General features: G+C 44.5%; 1 pseudogene; it reads left to right on the top strand.

The window, feature by feature from the left end:
- The first annotated feature begins 649 nt into the window (after positions 1–649).
- LOC125511841 (small nucleolar RNA Z247) lies at positions 650–785 on the top strand (annotated as a pseudogene).
- The last annotated feature ends 23,921 nt before the right edge of the window (positions 786–24,706 follow it).

Here is a 24,706-nt window from a genome sequence, read left to right as displayed (position 1 = left end):
CTAGTTGACCGAGAGAGAAACCTGAAACCTATCCAGAGAGAGCCATCGAGAGAAAATCATGTCAGACACCAACGCCAGCACTGCTGCGTCCACCGTCGCCTCCACCAGTACTGCCCTAATTGGAGCCACCATGAGCGCCCTATCCACCCAATCCACACCTTCCACCTATGTATCTTCTTCTACCTCCAGCAGCGTGTCTTCTCTCAGGTCTCCTCCATCTGAGAAGCTCACGAGGACAAATTTCCTCCTCTGGAAGGCCATCGTGCTACCCCAAATCAAGGGAGCACAGATGGAACAGTTCCTTGGCACCGCAAGCCTGACGCCCCCTCCTACCACCACCATCACCAAAGATGGGAAGGAGGAGCAGGTCTTCAACTACGCTCGGTCGATCTGGTTCGTCCAGCAGCAACAGGTACAAGGATACCTTATGGGATCTCTATCACGTGAGGTTCTTGTGCAGGTCACCACTCTTCAGACGCCGACCGAGGTGTGGAGTGCCATCCACGCCTCCTTCGCTGCTTAGACGCAAGCGCAGATCATCAACACCCGCATCACCCTCGCCAACATGCACAAAGGAAACATGGGCATGCCCGAGTATCTAGCAAAGATCAAGGACTTCGCCGATGACATTGCCTGCACCGATGATCCCCTCTTTGAAGGAGAATTAACCTCCTATGTGCTCAAAGGGCTGGACATCGAGTACAACCCGGTGATCTCAGTCCTGGCTGCACGTATTGAGCCAGTGACCATCCAGGAGCTCTACAATCAGTTGCTGAGCTTTGAAGCTCGTATGAATCTGCTACAAGGTAACAACACTCGCCAATCGTCTGTTAATGCTCTCACACGCGGTCGCGGCACTGGAGGCCGAGGTCGTGGTCACCAACAGGGGCGCGACCGCGACAACAGCAACAACAGTGGGCGTGGGCGTGCCAACAGCTCTGGCCCATGCTCCTCTGGTGCCTCCTACTCCAACACCAGGCCGCACTGTCAGCTTTGCAAAAAGCCAAGGCATGGGGTGAAAGATTGCTGGCATCGTTATGATGAAGATTATGTGCCTGAAGAGCGCCACGTAGCTGCAGCCATCAGAGAGCAAGAAGAAGTCGGGGACACAGTCTGGTATGCTGACTCCGGAGCCACAGATCATGTCACCAGTGAATTGGAGAAGCTTGCAAATCGAGAGAGATTCTATGGCAATGATCAGATAAACACCGCTGCAAGTGGAGGAGGTATGGACATATGTCACATTGGTCAATCTTCTATTAATTTCCCTAATGCTAAACATGATCTTCTTCTAAAAGATGTTCTTCATGTTCCTCAAGCCAACAAAAACCTTGCTTCGATGTCTCGTTTGTCAGCCGAAAATAATATATTTTTTGAAACTCATCCCAAGTATTTTTTCATTAAGGATCAGGCAACGAGGGAGCTCCTCCATCAAGGTAGATGTGTCGGCAGTCTATATCCTATCACATCAAGAGCTTTTAGCGGCAAGCGTCATCGCCAAGTCTACTTCATCGTCAAGCCGTCCTTAGAGAGGTGGCATCAAAGATTAGGTCATCCTTCATTAAAGATAGTTGATCAAGTAGTGAATAGAGGCAATCTTCAATTGTCTAGTAGTGAGAATAAAGAGTCTGTTTGTGATGCTAGTTAATGTGCCAAGAGTCATCAACTCCCCTATCCTAGGTCAAATAGTGTGTCTCATGCTCCTTTGGAACTGATATTCAGTGATGTATGGGGTCATTCCAGAGATTCCTTTGGAAGAAAGAAATATTATGTTGGCTTCATTAATGATTATAGCAAGTTTACTTGGATATATACTTACTTAAGTTCAAATCCGAAGTCTTTTATGTCTTCCAAGAACTCCAAAAACTTGTTGGCGTCAATTTGACAAGAAAATCATTACAGTCCAAAGTGACTGGGGAGGATAGTATGAGAAACTCAATTCCTTCTTTCGAAGCATAGGCATTGAGCATCATGTTTCATGTCCATAGGCCCACCAACAGAACGGTTCAGCCGAACGTAAACACCGTCATATTGTTGAAGTAGGCCTTTCCCTTCTTGCTCATGCTCCTATGCCTCTAAAGTATTGGCCAGGATGAAGCATTTATTGCCGCCACCTATCTTATCAATCATTTGCCTAGTAAGGTTATTGGGAACACAACTCCCTTAGAACGGTTGTTTCATCAAAAGCCAGATTATAATTCCCTCAAAGTTTTTGGATGTGCATGCTATCCTAATCTTCGTCCATATAATCGCCACAAACTTGAGTTTCACTCCACTCAATGCGTCTTTATCGGCTATAGAAATCATCATAAAGGTTACAAGTGTCTAGAAATTTCAACTAGACGCATCTATATCTCCCGGGATGTGATTTTCGATGAAACTATCTTCCCTTTTGCCAAACTTCATCCCAATGCCGGAGCCCTTCTTCGTCTATAAATCTCTCTTCTCTCGGATCCTTTGACACGTACAGATCACGGGGGAGAATTAATAGAACATGATCATGTGTCTAGTCCAGAAGAAAATTTGGATATTAATGATACTAATGAAAAAAATGCAGCACTTGGCTATGATTTTATGTGTGCAGAAAAGGACAAAAGCGGCGCTGGATCCGATGTTGATTTGGTGCAGAACAACGGCTCTAGGGAAGGCGCGCGATCCCAAGTTGATAGCTGTGCGTGATCCCAGGCAGACATGCCTGCCGTTGGGCGTGCAGCAGCGCCTCCCGCGTCCCCCGTGGTGCCAAGTGGCGGGCCCAGACCATCTGTCGAGCCCGTGGCCGATCTAGACATGGGCGTGGACCCAAACGGCGCGGGGTGCAGCCCGTCCACACGCTCCACATGGGAGCCGACGCGTTCTGTGGCCGACAGCCCAACCGAAGTGGGACCCGCCAATAACTGAAGGAAATATGCCCTAGAAGCAATAATAAAGTTGTTATTTATATTTCCTTATATCATGATAAATACTTATTATTCATGCTAGAATTGTATTAACCGGAAACATAGTACATGTGTGAATACATAGACAAACAGAGTGTCCCTAGTATGCCTCTACATGACTAGCTCGTTAATCAAAGATGGTTAAGTTTCCTAGCCATGGACATGTGTTGTCATTTAATGAACGAGATCACATCATTAGAGAATGATGTGATGGACAAGATCCATCCAATAGCTTAGTGATACGTCTCCAACGTATCTACTTTTCCAAACACTTTTGCCCTTGTTTTGGACTCTAACTTACATGATTTGAATGGAACTAACCCGGACTGACGCTGTTTTCAGCAGAATTACCATGGTGTTATTTATGTGCAGGAGCAAACGTTCTCGGAATGACCTGAAACTTCACAGAGCCACTTTTCAGAAAATAAGAAAAATACCTGCAAAATATGAAGGCCAGGGGGCCCACCACCTCTCCACGAGGGTGGGGGGCGCGCCCCCTACCTCGTGGGCCCCCTGTTGACTCTCCGACTCCAACTCCACCTGCATATATTGAGTTTCGGGGAGAAAAAAATAAGAGAGAAGAAATCATCACGTTTTATGATACGGAGCCGCCGCCAAGCCCTAAAACCTCTCGGGAGGGCCGATCTGGAGTCCGTTCGGGGCTCCGGAGAGGGGAATCCGTCGCCATCGTCATCATCAACCATCCTCCATCACCAATTTCATGATGCTCACCATCGTGCGTGAGTAATTCCATCGTAGGCTTGCTGGACGGTGATGGGTTGGATGGGATCTATCATGTAATCGAGTTAGTTTTGTTAGGGTTTGATCCCTAGTGTCCACTATGTTCTGAGATTGATGTTGCTATGACTTTGCTATGCTTAATGCTTGTCACTAGGGCCCGAGTGCCATGATTTCAGATCTGAACCTATTATGTTTTCATCAATATATGAGTGTTCTTGATCTTATCTTGCAAGTCTATAGTCACCTATTATATGTTATGATCCGTTAACCCCGAAGTGATAATAATTGGGATACTTACCGGTGATGACCATAGTTTGAGGAGTTCATGTATTCACTATGTGTTAATGCTTTGTTCCGGTACTCTATTAAAAGGAGGCCTTAATATCCCTTAGTTTCTGTAAAGACCCCGCTGCCACGGGAGGGTAGGACAAAAGATGTCATGCAAGTTCTTTTCCATAAGCACGTATGACTATATTCGGAATACATGCCTACATTACATTGACGAACTGGAGCTAGTTCTGTGTCACCCTAGGTTATGACTGTTACATGATGAACCGCATCCGGCATAATTCTCCATCACTGATCCATTGCCTACGAGCTTTCCATATATTGTTCTTCGCTTATTTACTTTCCCGTTGCTATTACTATCATCACTACAAAATACCAAAAACATTACTTTTACTACCATTACCTTTTGCTACCGTTATCACTACTATCATATTACTTTGCTACTAAACACTTTGCTGCAGATATTAAGTTTCCAGGTGTGGTTTAATTGACAACTCAGCTGCTAATACTTGAGAATATTCTTTGGCTCCCCTTGTGTCAAATCAATAAATTTGGGTTGAATACTCTACCCTCGAAAACTGTTGCCATCCCCTATACTTGTGGGTTATCAAGACTATTTTCCGGCGCCGTTGTCGTGGGAGCATAGCTCTACTCTTTGAGTTACTTGGGATATATATCTGCTTATCATTATGAAGAACTTGAAATATCCAAAAACCAAGATCTATCCCTAAACTACGAGGGGAGGTAAGGAACTGCCATCTAGCTCTGCACTTGATTCACCTTCTGTTTTGAGTAAGCTTGAGACACCTACACCTGCTTCTGCTATTCGTTTTGATATGTCGCATGGTCGCATGTTATTGATGATGCCACTTCTGCCATGGATGATACTTATGATGAAACTACCTCTATGCCTGATACTACTATGCCACTTAGTGATTTTCTCGATAAACAACTTGCTAGGGCTAGAGAAATTGAAAATATTGAATCTGATGATACTGATGAAAGTGATGACAAAGAATCACTTGTTATTCCTAAGGGTTATGTTTTTGATCAAGAAGCTTCTTTAGCTATTTTAGCTTGCGAAAATAGAAATGAACTCAAAAGATTATTAGCTAAATGGAGTAAGCAATCTCTAAATGCTAGAATGAAACCTGACCCTGCTTTTGCTACTTCTCCTATCTTTGTTACTGATAATGATTATGAATTCTCTGTTGATCCTGATATAATTACTTTGGTTGAATCTGATCCTTTTCATGGTTATGAATCTGAAACTGTTGTGGCACATCTTACTAAATTAAATGATATAGCTACCCTGTTCACTAAAGATGAGAGAAGTCGTTACTTTTACATCCTTAAAATATTTCCGTTCTCATTAAAGGGTGATGCTAAGATATGTTTTAATTCTCTTGATCCTGGTTGTGTGCGTAGTCCCCAGGATATGATTTATTACTTCTCTGCTAAATATTTACCTGCTCATAAGAAACAAGCTGCTTTAAGGGATATATATATAATTTTGTGCAAATCGAAGAAGAGAGTCTCCCACAAGCTTAGGGGAGGCTTCTCCAATTACTTAATGCTTTGCCTGATCATCCTCTTAAGAAAAATGAAATACTTGATATCTTTTATAATGGACTAACCGATGCCTCCAGAGATTACCTGGATAGTTGTGCTGGTTCTATTTTTAGGGAAAGAACACCGGATGAAGCTGAAATTCTATTGAATAATATGTTGACAAATGAAAATAATTGGACACCTCCGAAGCCAATTCCTGAGACTATTCCTAAACCAACTCCAAAGAAGAGGGGTACTCTATTTCTCAGTCCTGAAGATATGCAAGAGGCAAAGAAATCTATGAAAGAAAAAGGTATTAAAGCTGAAGATATTAAGAATTTACCTCCTATTGAAGAAATACATGGTCTTAATTTACCGCCTGTTGAAGAAACATATAATCTTAATCCATTACCTATTGAAGAAACTCATGGTCTTGATAACCCGACATAGGTATTAAAGGTAAATTCTCTCTATAGATATGATAAAGCTGAAATCCCATTTACTAAGTTTGCTAGCCCATGCTTAGATGAGTTTGATAAATTTATGGCTAAGCGAGAAGACTTTAATGCTTATTTTGGTAGACAATTGAAATACAATTCAAATATGCTTGAACACTTTGGTGATTATATGGCTAATGTTAAAGGTGAACTTAAACTTATTAGTAAACATGCTTCTACGGTTACCACTTAAGTAGAACAAGTACTTAAGGCTCAAAATGATTTGCTCAATGAATTGAATAATAAGAATAATGATAATGCTGTTAGAGTGGCTACTAGAACTGGTAGAATGACTCAGGAACCTTTGTATCCTGAAGGCCACCCTAAGAGAATTGAGCAAGATTCTCAGAGAAATAATATAGATGTACCTAGTTCTTCTAAAAGGAAGAAAAAGAAAAATGATAGGACTTTGCATGCTTCTAGTGATCCTATTGTTGAAACACCTGAGAATCCAAATGATATTTCTATTTCTGATGATGAAACTCAATTTGGTAATGAACCTGAAACTAGTAATAATGTTACTGATAATGTTCATGATGATGCTCAACCTAGTAATGATAATGACATAGAAATTGAACCTGCTGTTGATCTTGATAACCCACAATCAAAGAATCAACGTTATGATAATAAAGATTTTGTTGCTAGGAAACATGGTAAAGAAAGAGAGCCTTGGGTTCAGAAACCCATGCCCTTTCCTCCCAAACCATCCAAGAAAAAGGATGATGAGGATTTTGAGCGCTTTGCTGAAATGATTAGACCTATCTTTTTGCGTATGCGATTAACTGATATGATCAAAACAAATCCTTATGCTAAGTACATGAAAGATATTATTACAAATAAAAGAAAGATACCGGAAGCTGAAATTTCCACCATGCTTGCTAATTACACTTTTAAGGGTGGAATACCAAAGAAACTTGGAGATCCCGGTGTACCAACTATATCATGCTCCATTAAAAGAAACTATGTGCTTTATGTGATCTTGGAGACGGTGTTAGTGTTATGCCTCTCTCTTTATATCGTAGACTTGATTTGAATAAGTTGACACCTACTGAAATATCTTTGCAAATGGCTGATAAATCAACTGCTATACCTGTCGGTATTTGTGAGGATGTGCCTATTGTAGTTGCAAACGTTACTATTTTAACAGACTTTGTTATTCTTGATATTCCTGAGGACGATAGTATGTCTATTATTCTTGAAAGAACCTTTTTGAATACTGCATGGGCTGTTATTGATTGCACTAAAGGCAATGTCACTTTTCATGTTAATGGTAATGAGCATACGGTACACTTTCCGAGGAAACAACCTCAAGTTCATAGTATCAATTCTATTGGAAAAATGCCATCGATTATATTTGGAGGTTTTGAATTTCCTCTTCCTACTGTCAAGAAGAAATATGATATTCTTATTATTGGGGATGTGCATATCCCCATTGAGGTAACATAGTGTTATTCGAAATTTCTCCGGTTCCATGTTATTCGGAATGAGTTCGTTAACAAGACTTGATCAACCTTGTTAGTGGATTCCTTTTGATGATCATGAGATGGATGAAACTAGAAGGCACAACCTTCTGTACCCCACTTTTACTTTTTGTTATTTATATAAAATAAAATAAATAAATATTTTCTATTTGTTATTTGATCATCCGCGCAATATAAAAATACCTCGAAATAAAAGTTCTCCAAATGCCCCGAAATTTAAATATGATTTTTTCCAGAATATTTAAGAACATTTGGCACTGAGAACACATCAGGGGGGCAACCACCTGCCCACGAGGGTGGAGGGCACGCCCTACCCCCTGGGCGCGCCCCCTGCCTCGTGGGCCCATGGTGGCCCTCCTCCACTTATCCTTTCACCCATATACCCCTTCTTCCTCCCCCAAACACGAATATCCAGCTCAAACCCGAGTCCAAGCTCGTTTTGATGCCATTTTCGATCTCCTTGCTCAAAGCACCTCTCACAAAACTGCTTGGGGAGATTGTTCCTTGGTATGTGACTCCTCCATTGGTCCAATTAGTTTTTGTTCTAGTGCTTTATTCATTGCAAATTTTTGCTGCTTAGGTGACCCTGTTCTTGAGCTTGCATGTCAAATTTATATGGTCAAAAGTAGTTTTGATGCATGATATAGGCCCTAGGCACTTGTAGGAGTAGTTGCTATCAATGTTATTGAGTTTGGTTTACTTTTATTTTGAAGTTACTAAAAATTTCAGAATTTTTCAGAAAATGATGAGGAGACTTTTGAGGGGCTCATTGAGCCAAATCTCGAAGGAAAAGGCACCAAAGCCTAAGTATAATCTGCCTCGCACCGCGGAGGTTTGGGCGTGTGAATGGCCTTCTGATGATTTCTTGAGAGCAGCCGGGATTTATGAAGATTTTCATGAATTGGCTAAAAATGCAGGCCTCACCGCTTTCCTCCACGACCAATGCGATCGGTATCTCTTACTCACAAATACCTTTGTGCAAAACTTTCATTTCCATTCTAGGAGCTCACCACCTACCACTACTAGGAAAAGGCATGCTAGTGGCGCACCGAATTTGCCTTCTAATGGCGCACTACCGGTGCACCACTGGCATCACGCCATTAGAATTAAATTCTAATGGCGCACCACTGGTGCGCCATTAGTATCTGGTGTTCTAATGGCGCACCACGTAGTGCGCCATTAGTATAGCCTGCAGTGCGCCATTAGAATGCCTCCTAGGGGGCCATATGTACCCATGTGCTTTGGCATTCTAATGGCGCACCAGAAGTTAATGCGCCATTAGTGTGATGATCACAGTGCGCCATTAGTGTCTTGTGTGGTGCGCCATTAGTATGAATATTAGGTTTTATTTTTTTTGCTTTTCTGATTTTTGCACAGGTTACAAAATATATTATTGGACAGAATATAGACAGCAGCACACAACAACATCAGATTCATCGAATACAATAGAAGATTAGTCTCCGAATACAATTCATCATATTAGTCTCCGAATTCAAAAGACCGAACAAAGATAAAACATTACAAGTCTCAAGACCGCGAGTATCGAGTTTGCCTTCACATTACAAGTCGATATCGATCATCTAAACTACCATCACATAGAAGAGAGCTGTGGTCATCACGATGAGCATCATCGCGATCAAACTGGTCTTCATCTGGTTCCTCCAACGCTCCCTCCTCTCTCCCGCTAGATAGCGGGCGTATCTACATTCGGCCTCCGCCCTAGTGGTGTACCCTTTGTAACTGTTACCGCTGAAATGGTGAACCTGTCTCCGACACTCCTCCCAGTTGTCGTAGACTCCGGTAACCTTACCCTTGTACACGACATACGACGACATCTCTATGCACAAGCCAAACAACAGACAATACATAAGCAATATGTAAGTATGCAACAAAAGGATCGAAAGAGAAAAGCAAGACATTAATAACACGATTCATGGTCCTACTAATAAATAGCATCGATTACATCTAAGTTGAACGACTGTCCAAACCAAAGAGACATACGAATTCATTAAAGTATAATTACAACATGAGCCAATCAATGTTTCAGAACTACACATCACTACTTTCGACTCGACTCATCGGACAGGAGCGTGGATGAAGCCGCCGTCTGTCGTGATGGTCATGAAATCGCGGTCGTTGTCACCCTGCATTTGTAGCGTTTCATCTATCTCACTGTTGGACGGTTGATATCTGAGGAAGAACTGCCCCGAGGTATGAAGGACATCTTGATGGATGATGTTCGCAAACTCCGACTGGATGCGAAAGAATTCTTGTCTGAGGTCCGCGTCCTGGACTGCCGACAAGCTCGCGGCCCAATCTTTGAGATTATCTGGTAGCAGAAGTTGATGATGGTCCCTTACGATCGCCCACATGTGATGGAGGGCGTAGTAGGCATCCTTCTGACCGCCAGGCGGCTGCTTGACGCAGCAGAACTTCGTATTGTGTGAGAACATGTGCTTGCCGTACTTACGAACTGCCCTGGTGAAGGTGCCTCCAGATTTGGTGTAGCCGGGGAGAACATCATCAAGAACTTTCTTGACATTTGTGTAGTCTATGTTGGAGTTACGGTTCGGGTCGAAATACGTGGCCATGGAATATTTCGGGCTTAAGAGGATGAGTGTGCAATGTGTGTCACTGCATAGAACACGCAATGTTAGAAAAAAAAGAATGATCGAAATCTAAGAAATCATATGTTACGGGGCGGTTAAGGGATGACTTACTCGGGAAAGTAAGGCACAAGGAAGTTATCCTTATCTGCGTTTGCCAGAATGATGCCTTCGAGGTGTGAACTTGCAACTTGGCGGTCCCCAGCGCTGCTCAAGTGCTTGGCACACATGTAGAAGGGGCCGACTATCACGATGTCCGGGGTCTTGTCTCTAATGATCCGCATCTCCATACTCAGCGAAAACAGCCGAACGAAGGTGTAGTGCAGCGGATGAAGGTTAAACATAGCAAAGATGTCATCAAACCGCAGGACGATCGTATCCCCGATGTCGCCATCCACAAAGCCCTTGCCCTCTGGCACCTTGGCCATGAAAACCGGGTATGCCACATCCTTCTCTCTAAGACGCCGCTTCTCCAAAGAAAGAACACTGTCATGCATACTCCGCATAGCACCGGTTGCAGCATTGAGCATATTTGGCGGTAGCATCGCCCTACCCACCACATGTACCCTCCTCGAGATATCCTTAGGTGAAGGTGGCCCGTCCTGAGCACGGATCGAACTCGGTGCCGGCTGGCTCGCACCGGCGCCCTTGTTAGTCTTTCGTTTCCGTCCCTTCTTCTTGATCTCCTGTAATGGGACCGAGTTCTGCTCACAGACCACCTTCTTGAGCGTGTTGGGGCTGATAATATTTCACACCTCAGCTATCTGAGGCTCGGTGAAGGTGGGAGCTGGAGGCGTGTCCTAAGAACTGAATGCTAGACGACGCCTGTTGCAATTGGATTTCTCCGCCGTACCAGCTAGATCGCGGTCGTCTTGGTTGGGTTCTTGAGAAAGAGGCCCGCAGAACTCGTCAGCGTACCCATGTTCGGCAAAGTACTTATCAACTTTGGTAAATGTACCGTCATCGTTGTCGTCGCCGTCCAGATCCTGTGCCATAGGGCTATCCGGATCCTGTGCCATAGGGATGTCCGGCAGATCCGGTAGCGTTGCGGCATTCTTGCCATGGCCTGGCGCCGGCACGACTGGCGGTCTTGTCTGTGGGGTGGTGTCCCCCGCCCCCAAACGAATCTGGCTCTTCGGCCAAAGCAGGGGCCAGTTTACGCAGACGCTAAGAGTCATCTCATCTTCTTCGTCGGCCCCAGCGGGTCGAATCGGAGGTAACAACTCGTCGCAGCCTGGCAGCACCCGAACCACTTCAATCCTATACATTGTGGGTGGCATCGGATTACCGTGGAACACGGGGTTGCCTGGTTGAACGATTCTGCCCTTGGCGACTCGACCAACTCGACACCCACGAAGTGCAGAAGAGTGCAAGGAACGTCGGCGGCGCCCTGCGAAAACATGTAGGGCGTCAAGGATGCCCATTCAAAGGCAAGGAGATGAAGTCATCGGCCTAGAGGCTTAGTTACCGTGATGCCATCGAGCTCGGCTAATGTCGAGGCACCGCCAACGGCGGGCGTGCAATTGACGGAGGGGCTGCTTGCTGGCGAGGTGCCGACCGGTGAACACCCGGGTGCATTAAGCTCCAATGCCCGTGCCGTCGCCGGAGACACGAATACCGCCTCCACCGGAGACACCAATGGCGCCGCCAGAGACACCAATGGCACCGCCTGCGCGCTGTGCGAGTTGCTGACCGTGAAGCTGGGAACCAGGGGAGGCCCCTATTGGCCGCCCGCAATCCACGTCATCAGCCCATGAATCAACGTAGGCACCATGGCGTTGAGCGTCGTTCCAAGTTGTTGTTGCACTTGCTCTTGGACAAGCTCCGGAATCCGCGCCACTTGTGCCTTGAGTGCTTCAACCTCGCGCGACTGGCTTTCCGAGCTGGTCTTTTTCTCCTTTCGCCCACCAGCGGTATAGTATGACGACCATTTTGTGGACAAGCCTTTGCCGGCCACACGACCAGCTGACGTCGGCTTATCGAGCTTATCCCTGTTTTTCATTACGTTCAGCGCCCTATTCAAAGGGGTGTCGAAAGGGGAGCTGTGAGACGACCCCGCGCTACTGCTTTCTTTGTCCTGCAGAAGGAACATGAACCATTTAGAAATATTGGGGATTAATTAGAGTGCAACCATATGGAGCTAATTACGCGGGGCTGTATTCCTTACCAGAACAAGCTCAAGCTCCTTGGTCTTCGGATCCGTGGTAAGCTCCTTTGTTACCGGGTCCTCCTTGTACCGGGCCCTGAGAAAGCTCCTAGTCTGCTTGTCACTGTATTTCTCGAAGCGGGGCGGTAGGCCTTGCTCGGCACGCTCCGTGTCCTCCTTGTCCCATACAGGCTCCGCCACTCTGTAACCGCCGGGACCGAGTTGGTGGACCCCTAAGTTCAACTGCCGCATTTCTTTCCCCCACTGACTTGATTCGGAGGTTGCGGGGCTCTGGCACTTGATCTTGAACTCCTTGTAGTCATCTTCGCTCATCAAAGGATATTTCACCTTGATCTTGTCATAACTATCACCTTTATCAATCATTGCCTTCACCGTGCTTCTCCAAGTAGACAGGGCCGTGCTCATCTTCGTGAGGGCGGCACTGTTCACTTTATTCCCTGCGAGGCGTGTGTTTGCAAACTCAGTGGGGAACTTGTATCGTTCGTGCAGCTTCGTGAAGAGGAGGCTGCGCAAATTCCCTCGGCCCTTATGCCTTAGGTTCTCGGTGTTGATCGAGGCGGTGCTTCGGAGAATGCACCCGAGCTGAACCGAGTACCCCTTGACTACTTGTTTGGGCGCCGTCCGTTGCCCGTCGGAGTTCACTTCAGTAAATTCCTCCCTGACGGTGCGGAGCGCGTTCGGGCACCGGTCCTTCCGTTGCTTCTTCGGTTGGCTGCCATCTGTGCGTGCGCCACCATGATCAGTGGTGGCATCCTCAGCGGCACCATCAGTGGTGGCATCCTCGGCGGCACCATCATCAGTGGTGTCATCCCCGATGCCACTAGGGGTTGTGTAGCCAGGATCGGTGTCTTCCACGGCGTCCTCATAGCGGTGAGGTTGTTCCTCCAACTCCTGGGACAGCTCCCAGAATTGCTTGCCGCCCGAACCGCCGGCCTCATCGTTGTGGGCCATGTTTCGCTCTAAATAGGAAAAAAGTTTGGTCAAAAAGTTGGTTATTGTCAAGGAACAAGATCATGGTCTCATCATTTAGGGTTTGTCGACACCGAGGCATCCTAAAAGCTAAGCTTTTATCATTTAGGGTTTGTCGATGCCGAGGCACCCTAAAAGCCTAAGCGTACATCATTTAGGTTCTCATCGACACCGAGGCACCCTAAAAGCCAAGGTTTCATCATTTAGGGTTTGTCGACGCCGAGGCACCCTAAATGCTAAGTTTTCATCATTTAGGGTTTATCGATGCCGAGGCACCCTAGGTTGGGCCTAATCACTTGGCACTAATCAGTTGGCTCTATTGCCACCTATGTTGGGTTTATCATCTAGGGTTTATCGATGCTGAGGAGAATTTCTAAGTTGGGCCTAATCACTTGGCTCTATTGCCACCTATGGTTTAATGCAGCAATAATAAAGGGGCAGTTGATCCTACTTAATTAAGTACTAAAATTCACGGAAAATTTCAGCATGACCTTTGCTGAAAATAGGACATATGGAGTACCCGAATTTGCCGGAACAGAAGTTAATCGACATTCCGGCAAACTCAAGGGCCTCTCGGGGTACCTGCAAAATCATCACGACATGAAGGGCCTCTCAAGGGCCTCAAGCAGCAGCGGCGTCTCCCAGGACCCCATTTTTTTGCTAAATTTCTTTGAGCAACAATCAGAGCAAAAAATTCAGCATATTTCTATACAACAGCACTGTAAAGATGAAGAACAGTTCTAGAGCAGCCCATCTTTGATCATCATCTTTGCATCTCTTTCTCAATGTGATCAGTAATGTAGACATATTCATGATCTAGTTTAGCAGCAGGTTGCAAATACTTGACTGTCTAGAACATCACAGCATGCACAGTAATAAGAATAATGTAAACATTTGGCTTAGTTATAAGCATAGTATACTTCTTATAAACTAAAAGTGGAACTACTCACAATGAAGAAGTATTAGCAGATAGTTTGTCAACTCATGAAATAACATTTTTTCAGCCCAAAATGGATGCCATTTTATAACATTGCATAGCATTAGTCAGACAGAGCTGAGCCTTTCACCACTATATAATATTGCCATATAACAACACATGTTCACTGGGTGCCAATATGCCAAAATATAAAAAAGAGGCATACAAGAGACCCATCGAAGACAACACATGACTAATGTTGTACTAAGACCAGTGACATAAACAAAGCACAACTGATGTGGTGCTAAATTGGATACTGATAAAGTTGCGAGGATGTGATGCTACACTACATTCTAATAAAGTTGGCAAGAGCACAACACTTGTAAGTGATACCCTGCTTCATTCACTATGTAAGAAACAAGTACATTGTAAGCATTGTATCAAAGCAATAACCAGAAGATACCACTGATGTATTAGCATTATAATTTGTAAGCCAACAAAGTTATATAGGAAGTACAAGTACACAGGGAACTAAATACAAGACTCTCCACAGGCAATGAATAGCATCCTAAAGCACAAACTAGAATGTAAAACAGTGCCAGTTGTAGTGTAGTGAAATGGCCAGCATGAATAAGCTACAATCATTACTGTAAACAGACAAGCAAAATAGTCATAGAATGTCTACATTACTGATCACTAACAAACAAGGCCTAGGAGAATAAACAAGCAAGAACCAGAACACCACCAGAGCTAGATAGATTATACCAAAATCAGTACACTAGCTAGTCAACAGACAGACTAATAGAGATGCGTAATTCACCAACCCTAGAACACAGGGGAAGAGGGCTGTGGTACTCGCGGGAGGTAGCCTAGGGGGAGGAGGGGGAGGGGGGAGAGGTGAGGAATCACCTATGGGATAACGGCAGGCTGCCGTAGGAGGGCGCCGGCGTCAAGGAGGCGGCGGGCGGCGGCGCGTCGAGGAGGAGGCGGAGCGTCGAGGAGGAGGCGCGTCGAGGAGGAGGCGGCGCGTCGAGGAGGAGGCGGCGTGTCGACCTTGCCACCCACCTTGGAGCCGGAACCCTAGGGCGTGCAGGCGCGGCGGACGGAAGGGATGGAGGGGGCGGCGCTCGCGGGGGAGGCGGGGCTCAGGGGGAGGCGGTGCTCGAGGGGGAGGAAGGGGAGAGGGAGGCGGCGGGGGCGCGTGGGCGGCTGCGGTGGACGGAGGCGGCGGATGGCGGGGGCGCGTGGGTGGCTGCGGTGGCGGCGGATGGCGGTGGTCGATCGAGGGGAATCTGGCGAGGGAGGGAGGGAGGGCACAGTGCGAGGGCAGTAGGTGGAGTGGGGGGAGGGTTCTAATGGCGCACCACCCCCTCGTGCGCCATAAGTACGACTATTCTAATGGCGCACCACCCCTCGGTGCGCCATTAGAATTTTGTTTTAATCTAGCCCACTAGCCCTATCTACAACCTAACCCTATCTACAACACAAGCCCCCCACTAGCCCGACTGGTCAGCATGCAACACACACACCAGGAGGTCCTGGGTTCGATTCCCAGGCTCCCCAATATTTTTTATGCATTTTAAATGTTGTTTGATATTTATTTGTGTTTAAATATGTTCAAACTTGTTTAAATCATAATAGTAATATTTTTTTTATAAAAACAGTAATAATTTTTTAAAAAATATGTTCAAATTTGTTACTTGAAAATATCATCATCGACGGAGGTGGAACGGGGGAGGGTGCGGGGGGTGCCCGTTGGCGGCGGTGGAGCGGGGGAGGGTGCGGGGGGCCGGGTGCTCGTCGGCGGCGGTGGAGCGGGGGAGGGTTGCGGTGGGTCGTCGGCGGCGGTGGAGCTAGCGGGGGAGGGTGCGGGTGGGATCGAGATGGAGGGGGATCGAGATCGAGATGGAGGGGGGAATCGAGATCGAGATGGAGATCGAGATCAAGTGTCCTCATGAATTCAAAAAGTGCCCATGAAATTTAAAAATATTCATGATATCAAAAACCAGGGGGGAAGATTGTACATCCACACAAACACAGGCCAGGTGCTATGTGTGCTTCTCTGGCTGCCAAACGGATTGACTCCATCGGTGCTCGCGCCCAGCACGATGTTCCTTGGATCCTTCCCAAATTCTGGGTATTCGAAGTTCAACGCTTGCCACTGGCTCACATCCTTAGGGTGACTCAGCATCTTGTCTTTTTTATTTATCTCCGGATCATTTCCGTCATCTTCCCGCTTCTTCTCCTCCCTATCCGCGTGCCAACGCAGGAGCTTTGCTACCTTAGGGTCCGTGAAATACCGCTGCAGACGAGGAGTGATCGGAAAGTACCACACCGATTTTCGAGGAGCTTTCTGCCTCTTCTTGTATCGAGTGACGCCGCACACCGGACATATGGTAGACTCTGCGTGCTCGTCCCGATAAATGATGCAATTGTTCATGCACACATGGTATTTCACGTGCGGTAAATACAGAGGACACACGATTTTCTTCGCCTCCTCGAAACTGGTTGGGCACTTGTTCCCCTTGGGAAGACGTTCGTGCCAGAATGACATGTTCTCGTCGAAGCATGCGTCGGTCATTTTGTGTTTTACCTTCATCTCCAGAGCCATGAGCGTTACTTTCAGGTGGGTATCCTCGGGCCTGCATCCTTCATACAATGGAGTAACCGCATCTATCTCCAGTTGATCCAGCTTGGCTTTCTCTCAGGCGGCAGCTCTTGCGTTATCCGTCTACTTGAGAAGCAGCTCTTGAATATGAGGGTCCTGCACCCAGCCTCCATCATCGTCTGCTCCGGCATCTTCATCTTCATTATCATGCCCTTCGTCTTGATCTTCCTCATCATCATGTACGACATCTTCTACATGATGACTGTGTACAGCATCACCGTCGTGATCATGTCCTGGAGATTCTTCGTCTTCTCGCCCGCCCTCGCCGTGGTGGTACTTGTTTTGTTGCCCTTCCTCATTTCTTGCCCGGCCCCCATGGACGACTTCATAGTCATCTTCATCACCTTGCCACCGATAGCCATCCATGAAACCACGCAAGAGCAGGTGGTCCCGCACCTGCCTGGAATCCGGGTCCGCAATAAGGCTCTTCAGCTTGCATCTTCGACATGGACATCTTATCTCCGTCTCGTTCTTTTGAAGCATCTCGGCCTTCGCGGAGCTCAAAAACCTATTCACGATGCCTTCAGTCATCGTGCGGACCATGGTCGCCTGCGGGGTAGAGCAAAACGATATTTTAGAACCAAGAAAAAATTTGGCATGACCTTCCCTAAAAATAGGACCAAAAAGAATGCATAGTGCCAAAATTCTCGCCGAAATGGAAATGAATCAAAACATTCCGGCAAAATATTGGCAACTATCGCATTTCAAATACCGGTACCTTCAAACACAAACATATATGCAACACCACAAACACATGCAACACCACAAACATACATAGATCTAGCTAGGCCACAAAAAGTGCATGTGCACGTTGTTGGAGCGAGCTAGAGAGAAAAAAAGTAGATCTACATCATGAAGATAGCTTTCCCCTTACTTACCTATCAAAAAAGGTAATTTCACCACTTAATTTTGATGAATCTATGGTGGAAATGAGGTGAGGAGGAGGAGGCAGCCGAAAGCTTGGAGAAGGAGGTGGAGGGAATGAAGTGGGGAAAGTGAGTGGGTAGGTGTGGGGCTGTCCAAAATATCTTGTTGGGATCCCAGGTTACTAATGGCGCACCACCAGCAAATGCGCCATTAGTAACCCTGGTTACTAATGGCGCACCTGCAGGTGGTGCGCCATTAGTAGTTTTGCAAAAAAGTAAAAATAAAAATAAATATATATACTAATGGCGCACCGGGTAATAGTGTGCTATTAGTTGTTTTGCAAAAAAAAGAATAATTTTTTTTACAGTAATGGCGCACTGTCTGCCTGGTGCACCATTCCTAGTTAGAACTAGTAATGGCGCACTTCGACCTGATGCGCCATTAGTTTGTATGGAAAAATGGATTTTTTTTAATATTAGTGGCGCATCCTGTTTCTGGTGCGCCATTAGTGTCTTCCACACTAATGGCGCATCACCAACCGGTGCGCCATTAGTATATAGTAGTGGCGCACTGCTTCCATGGTGCGCCATTAGTATCAATCCTATCTATAGCCCTTTTCCTAGTAGTGTACGGTGGAGTTCCATTTATATGATGATCATAAGGAGATGTCACTTTATGATTTTTGTCGGATTTGTTTAGTCCCTTTCGAGGGCAAGACAGAAGAACCACATCATGATGATGTGGAGGGGTATATTGATACTATCACTATAGGGGAAACAAGGAAGGTTTCCGATGCATGAATCACTAGCATACATTTTCCTGTTTTACGCTATTTTGCATTATTTGCTAGTCGTTGTTTAATTGGTCGCGGAAACTGTGGAAACCTTAGTATCCCTGATATTATTATTTTGCTCCAAGGTTTATACAGTGATAACACTTTTAGTATGGGCGGCATTATTGCTAAACGGTTAAGTCTGAACCGTACAAAGGGCCCCATCTTTGGAGGCATCTATGCTTCACACCTAGCTGCACATTTTAACATACGTATTAGGCATTCTGAGAAGGAAGAAAAAGTGCTGCCTCGTGTTTATCTAGATTATAAAAGTATGGTGGCACATGATTTTATTGTTAAGAATAGGGAAGGAGAGCTTAAATATCAATTGTTCTTTAATAAACATCATCCTGAGACTATTACCCTGCCTGCTCCTTCTTTGTTTGATTTATCTGTAGGCATGCACCTTGTTCCGTTGAAGGCTATTCACGCCTACTGGAACCCTGCGCTAGCTGACGAGCTAGAGCCGGAACCACAAATTGATCCTCCACGACAGTCTAATTATCAATGGGATCCGAAGATGATTGTCAGCAGTGGCAAGCGGGGTCTTCCTCTTCTTCATCCCAGTACGACCCCAACTACTATTATGGATATCCGCCAGGCCAGCCGTGGCCATAGACCAACTTAGGCCAAAAGCCTAAGCTTGGGGGAGTACGTATTTCCCACCGACATTACATTTATGTTCACACACTCATTGCTAGATGTCGGTGCTCATACTTTTTCATTGTATCATCCATGCTAGTTTATTTTCCCTTTTATTCTTTCTTCTTGTATGTTTAATAAACCTTAAGAAAAACAAAACAAATAGTTGTAGCTTTTAATTAATTTACTTTCCATGCTTGTAGTAGTAATTAAAAAGAAAACCCAAAAATATTTCCTGTTCTTCTTTTGCTTGTTGGGAGCTTTCCCGTGTAAATAGTTTTATTTCTTTTCTTTTCTTTGGGGGTCGATAGGAGAAGACCATAATTAAATTGTTGAAGTGGCTCTTATATGCATTATTGTTTATCTGACAAAAGAGCCCATATTGCCTTGTCTTCTCCTGTTTATTGAATGCTTGCAGATTCCAGCTTAGTCCAATGCACGTGCACTATTATTATTATTCACATCGTTTGGTCGTGCAAGTGAAAGGCAATTATGATGATATATGATGGACTGACTGAGATGAGAAAAGCTGGTATGAACTCGACCTCTTTTGTTTTTGTAAATATGATTAGTTCATCGTTCCTAATTCAGCCTATTATGAATAAACATGTTTGCAATGACAACTAGAGATCATAGTTTCTTGTGCCATGCTTGATTAGCTATGAGTTATAATGGTTTACCTTGCATGCCAACATGCTATTAAAATGGTTATGATGTGGTATGATAGGGTGGTATCCTCCTCTGAATGATTTAAGTGACTTGACTTGGCACATGTTCACGCATGTAGTTGAAACAAAATCAACATAGCCTTCACGATATTTATGTTCATGGTGGATTATATCCTACTCATGCTTGCATTAGGTGTTGATTAATTTTAATGCATGTTCATGACTGTTGTCGCTCTCTAGCTGGTCACTTCCCAGTCTTTTGCTAGCCTTCACCTGTACTAAGCAGGAATACTGCTTGTGCATCCAATCCCTTAAACCCCAAAGTTATTCCACATGAGTCCACTATACCTACCTATATACGGTATCTACCTGCCGTTCCAAGTAAATTTATATGTGCCAAACTCTAAACCTTCAAATAATTATCCTGTTTTGTATGCTCGAATAGCTCATGTATCAACTAGGGTTGTCCGGTATCTTCCATGTTAGGCGGGTTATTCTCAAGAGGAGTGGACTCCGCTCCTCACTCACGAGATAAATGGCTGGTCACCGGGATGCCCAGTCCCATGCTTTATGCAAACTAAATCAAAATAATTGCAAACAAAACTCCCCCTGGGACTCTTGTTAGTTGGAGGCACTCGTTGTTTCGAGCAAGCCATGGATTGATGCTTGTTGGTGGAAGGGGGAGTATAAACTTTACCATTCTATTTGGGAACCGCCTATAATGTGTGTAGCGTAGAAGATATTGCCATCTCTTGGTTGTCATGTTGACAATGAAAGTATACCGCTCAAAATATTATTCACCTCTGTTTCAAAACCGAGCTCTGGCACCTCTACAAATCCCTGCTTCCCTCTGCGAAGGGCCTATCTGTTTACTTTTATGTTGAGTCATCATCCTCTTATTAAAAAGCACTAGTTGGAGAGCACCACTGTCATTTGCATTCATTACTGTTAGTTTACATTGAGTATGACTTGACTGGATCTCTTTTACCATGAATTACAATGTCTAGTCAGTCCTTGGTCTTTAAAGGTGCTCTGCATTTATGTTTTGCGGTCTCAGAATGGGCTAGCGAGATACCACCTTGTTATATCATATTATGATTGTTTTGAGAAAGTGTTGTCATCCGAGATTTATTATTATGGCTCGCTAGTTGATTATGCTATTAATATGAGTAAACTTGAGACCTATGCGTTATTGCAAATGTGGTTAGTTATAATATTTGCTAAAAACTTGAATGCTAGCTTTACATATTTACAACAACAAGAGCAAACAGAGTTTGTAAAAGTTTTTCTTTATCACTTTTAGTTTATCAACTGAAATGCTTGAGGACAAGCAAAGGTTTAAGCTTGGGGGAGTTGATACGTCTCCAACGTATCTACTTTTCCAAACACTTTTGCCCTTGTTTTGGACTCTAACTTACATGATTTGAATGGAACTAACCCGGACTGACGCTGTTTTCAGCACAATTACCATGGTGTTATTTATGTTCAGGAGCAAACGTTCTCGGAATGACGTGAAACTTCATGGAGCCACTTTTCAGAAAATAAGAAAAATACCTGCAAAAGATGAAGGCCAGGGGGGCCACCACCTCTCCACAAGGGTGGGGGGCGCCCCCCCCCTACCTCATGGTCCCCCTGTTGACTCTCCGACTCCACCTCCACCTCCATATATTGAGTTTCAGGGAGAAAAAAATAAGAGAGAAGAAATCATCGTGTTTTACGATACGGAGCTGCTGCCAAGCCCTAAAACCTCTCAGGAGGGCTGATCTGGAGTCCGTTCAGGGCTCTGGAGAGGGGAATCCATCGCCATCGTTATCATCAACCATTCTCCATCACCAATTTCATGATGCTCACCGCCGTGCGTGAGTAATTCCATCGTAGGCTTGCTGGATGGTGATGGGTTGGATGGGATCTATCATGTAATCGAGTTAGTTTTGTTAGGGTTTGATCCCTAGTGTCCACTATGTTCTGAGATTGATGTTGCTATGACTTTGCTATGCTTAATGCTTGTCACTAGGGCCTGAGTGCCATGATTTCAGATCTGAACCTATTATGTTTTCATCAATATATGAGTGTTCTTGATCTTATCTTGCAAGTCTATAGTCACCTATTATGTGTTATGATCCGTTAACCCCGAAGTGACAATAATCGGGATACTTACTGGTGATGACCGTAGTTTGAGGAGTTCATGTATTCACTATGTGTTAATGCTTTGTTCCGGTACTCTATTAAAAGGAGGACTTAATATCCCTTAGTTTCCGTAAGGACCCTGCTGCCACGAGAGGGTAGGACAAAATATGTCATGCAAGTTCTTTTCCATAAGCACGTATGACTATATTCGGAATACATGCCTACATTACATTGACGAACTGGAGCTAGTTCTGTGTCACCCTAGGTTATGACTGTTACATGATGAACCACATCCGGCATAATTCTCCATCACCGATCCATTGCCTACGAGCTTTCCATATATTGTTCTTCGCTTATTTTACTTTCCCGTTGCTATTACTATCATCACTACAAAATACCAAAAACATTACTTTTACTAGCGTTATCACTACTATCATATTACTTTTCTACTAAACACTTTCCTGCAGATATTAAGTTTCCAGGTGTGGTTGAATTGACAACTTAGCTGCTAATACTTGAGAATATTCTTTGGCTCCCCTTGTGTCGAATCAATAAATTTGGGTTGAATACTCTACCCTCGAAAACTGTTGCAATCCCCTATACTTGTGGGTTATCACTTAGCATAATGATCGCTCAGTTTTATTGCTTCTGCTTTCTTCATGACTTATACATGTTCCTCTGACAATGAGATTATGCAACTCCCGAATACCGGAGGAACACCTTGTGTGCTATCAAACATCACAATGTAACTGGGTGATTATAAAGATGCTCTACAGGTGTCTCTAATGGTGTTTGTTGAGTTGGCATAGATAGAGATTTGGATTTGTCACTCCGTCTATCGGAGAGGTATCTCTGGGCCCTCTCAGTAATGTACATCACTATGAGCCTTGCAAGCAATGTGACTAATGAGTTAGTTGTGAGATGATGCATTACGGAACGAGTAAAGAGACTTGCCAGTAATGATATTGAACTAGGTATTGGGATACCGACGATCGAATCTCGGGCAAGTAACATACCGATGACAAAGGTAATAATGTATATTGTTAAGCGGTTTGACCAATAAACATCTTCATAGAATATGTGGGAGCCAATATGAACGTTTTGAACACCACGGAGCATATGAGATGTTCCAAGAGCTGAAATTGGTATTTTAGACTCATGCCCGTGTTAAGAGGTATGAGACCTCTGACAAGTACTTTGCCTACAAGATGGAGGAGAGTAGCTCAGCTAGTGAGCATGTGCTCAGAATGTCTGAGTACTACAGTCACTTGAATCAAGTGGGAGTTAATCTTCCAGATAAGAGATTGATTGACAGAGTTCTCTAGTCACCATCACCAAGTTACTAGAACTTCGTGATGAACTATAATATGCAAGGGATAACGGAAACGATTCCCGAGCTCTTCGCGATGTTGAAATAGGCGAAGGTAGAAATCAAGAAAAGCATCAAGTATTGATGGTTGACAACACCACTAGTTTCAAGTAAAAGGGCAAGGGAAAGGAAGGGGACTTCAAGAAGAATGACAAGCAAGTTGCCACTACCATGAAGAAGCCCAAAACTAGACCCAAGCCCGAAACTAAGTGCTTCTACTGCAAAGGAAATGGTCACTGGAAGCGGAACTGCCCCAAATACATGGCGGATAAGAAGGATGGCAAAGTGAAAGGTATATTTGATATACATGTTATTGATCTGTACTTTACTAGTGTTCATAGTAACCCCAGGGTATTTGATACCGGTTCAGTTGCTAAGATTAGTAACTCGAAACATGACTTACAAAATGAACAAAGATTAGTTGAGGACAAGGTGACGATGTGTGTTGGGAGTGATTCCAAGGTTGATAAGATCACCATCGCACACTCCCTTTACCTTCGGGATTAGTGTTGAACCTAAAATAAATGTTATTTGGTGTTTGCGTTGAGCGTAATATGATTGGATCATGTTTATTGCAATACAGTTATTCACTTAAGTCAAAGAATAATTGTTATTCTGTTTACATGAATAATACCTTCTGAGTTCATACACCCAAGGTGAATGGTTTACTGAATCCTGATCGTAGTGATACACATATTCATAACATTGATGCCAAAAGATGCAAAGTTGATAATGATAGTGCAACATATTTGTGGCACTGCCGTTTAGGTCATATTGGTGTAAAGCGCATGAAGAAACTCCATGCTGGTGGGCTTTTGGAATCACTTGATTATGAATCACTTGATGCTTGCGAACCATGCCTCATGGGCAAGATGACTAAAACTCCGTTCTTCGGAAAAATGGAGGGAGCAACTAACTTATTGGAAATAATACATACCAATGTATGCAGTCCAATGAGTGTTGAGGTTCGCAGCGGGTATCATTATTTTCTGACCCTCACAGATGATTTGAGCAGATATGAGTATATCTACTTAATGAAACACAAGTCTGAAACATTTGAAAAGTTCAAAGAATTTCAAAGTGAATTGGAGAATCATCGTAACAAGAAAATAAAGTTTCTAGGACCTGATCCTGGAAGTGAATATTTGAGTTATGAGTTTGGTCTTCATTTAAAACAATGCGGAATAGTTTTGCAACTCACGCCACCTAGAACACCACAGCGCAATGGTGTGTCCGAACGTCATAACCGTACTTTATTAGATATGGTGCGATTTATGATGTCTCTCACCGATTTACCACTATCGATTTGGGGTTATGCATTAGAGACAGCTCCATTCACGTTAAATAGGGCACCATCTAAATCCGTTGAGACGATGACGTA

Source organism: Triticum urartu, chromosome 5A, assembly GCF_056163025.1.
Source record: "Triticum urartu cultivar PI428250 chromosome 5A, HENAU_Tu73, whole genome shotgun sequence".
NCBI lineage: Eukaryota > Viridiplantae > Streptophyta > Magnoliopsida > Poales > Poaceae > Triticum > Triticum urartu.
Note: the sequence above shows the minus strand (reverse complement) of the source record. Positions and strands in the feature narration are given on the sequence as shown.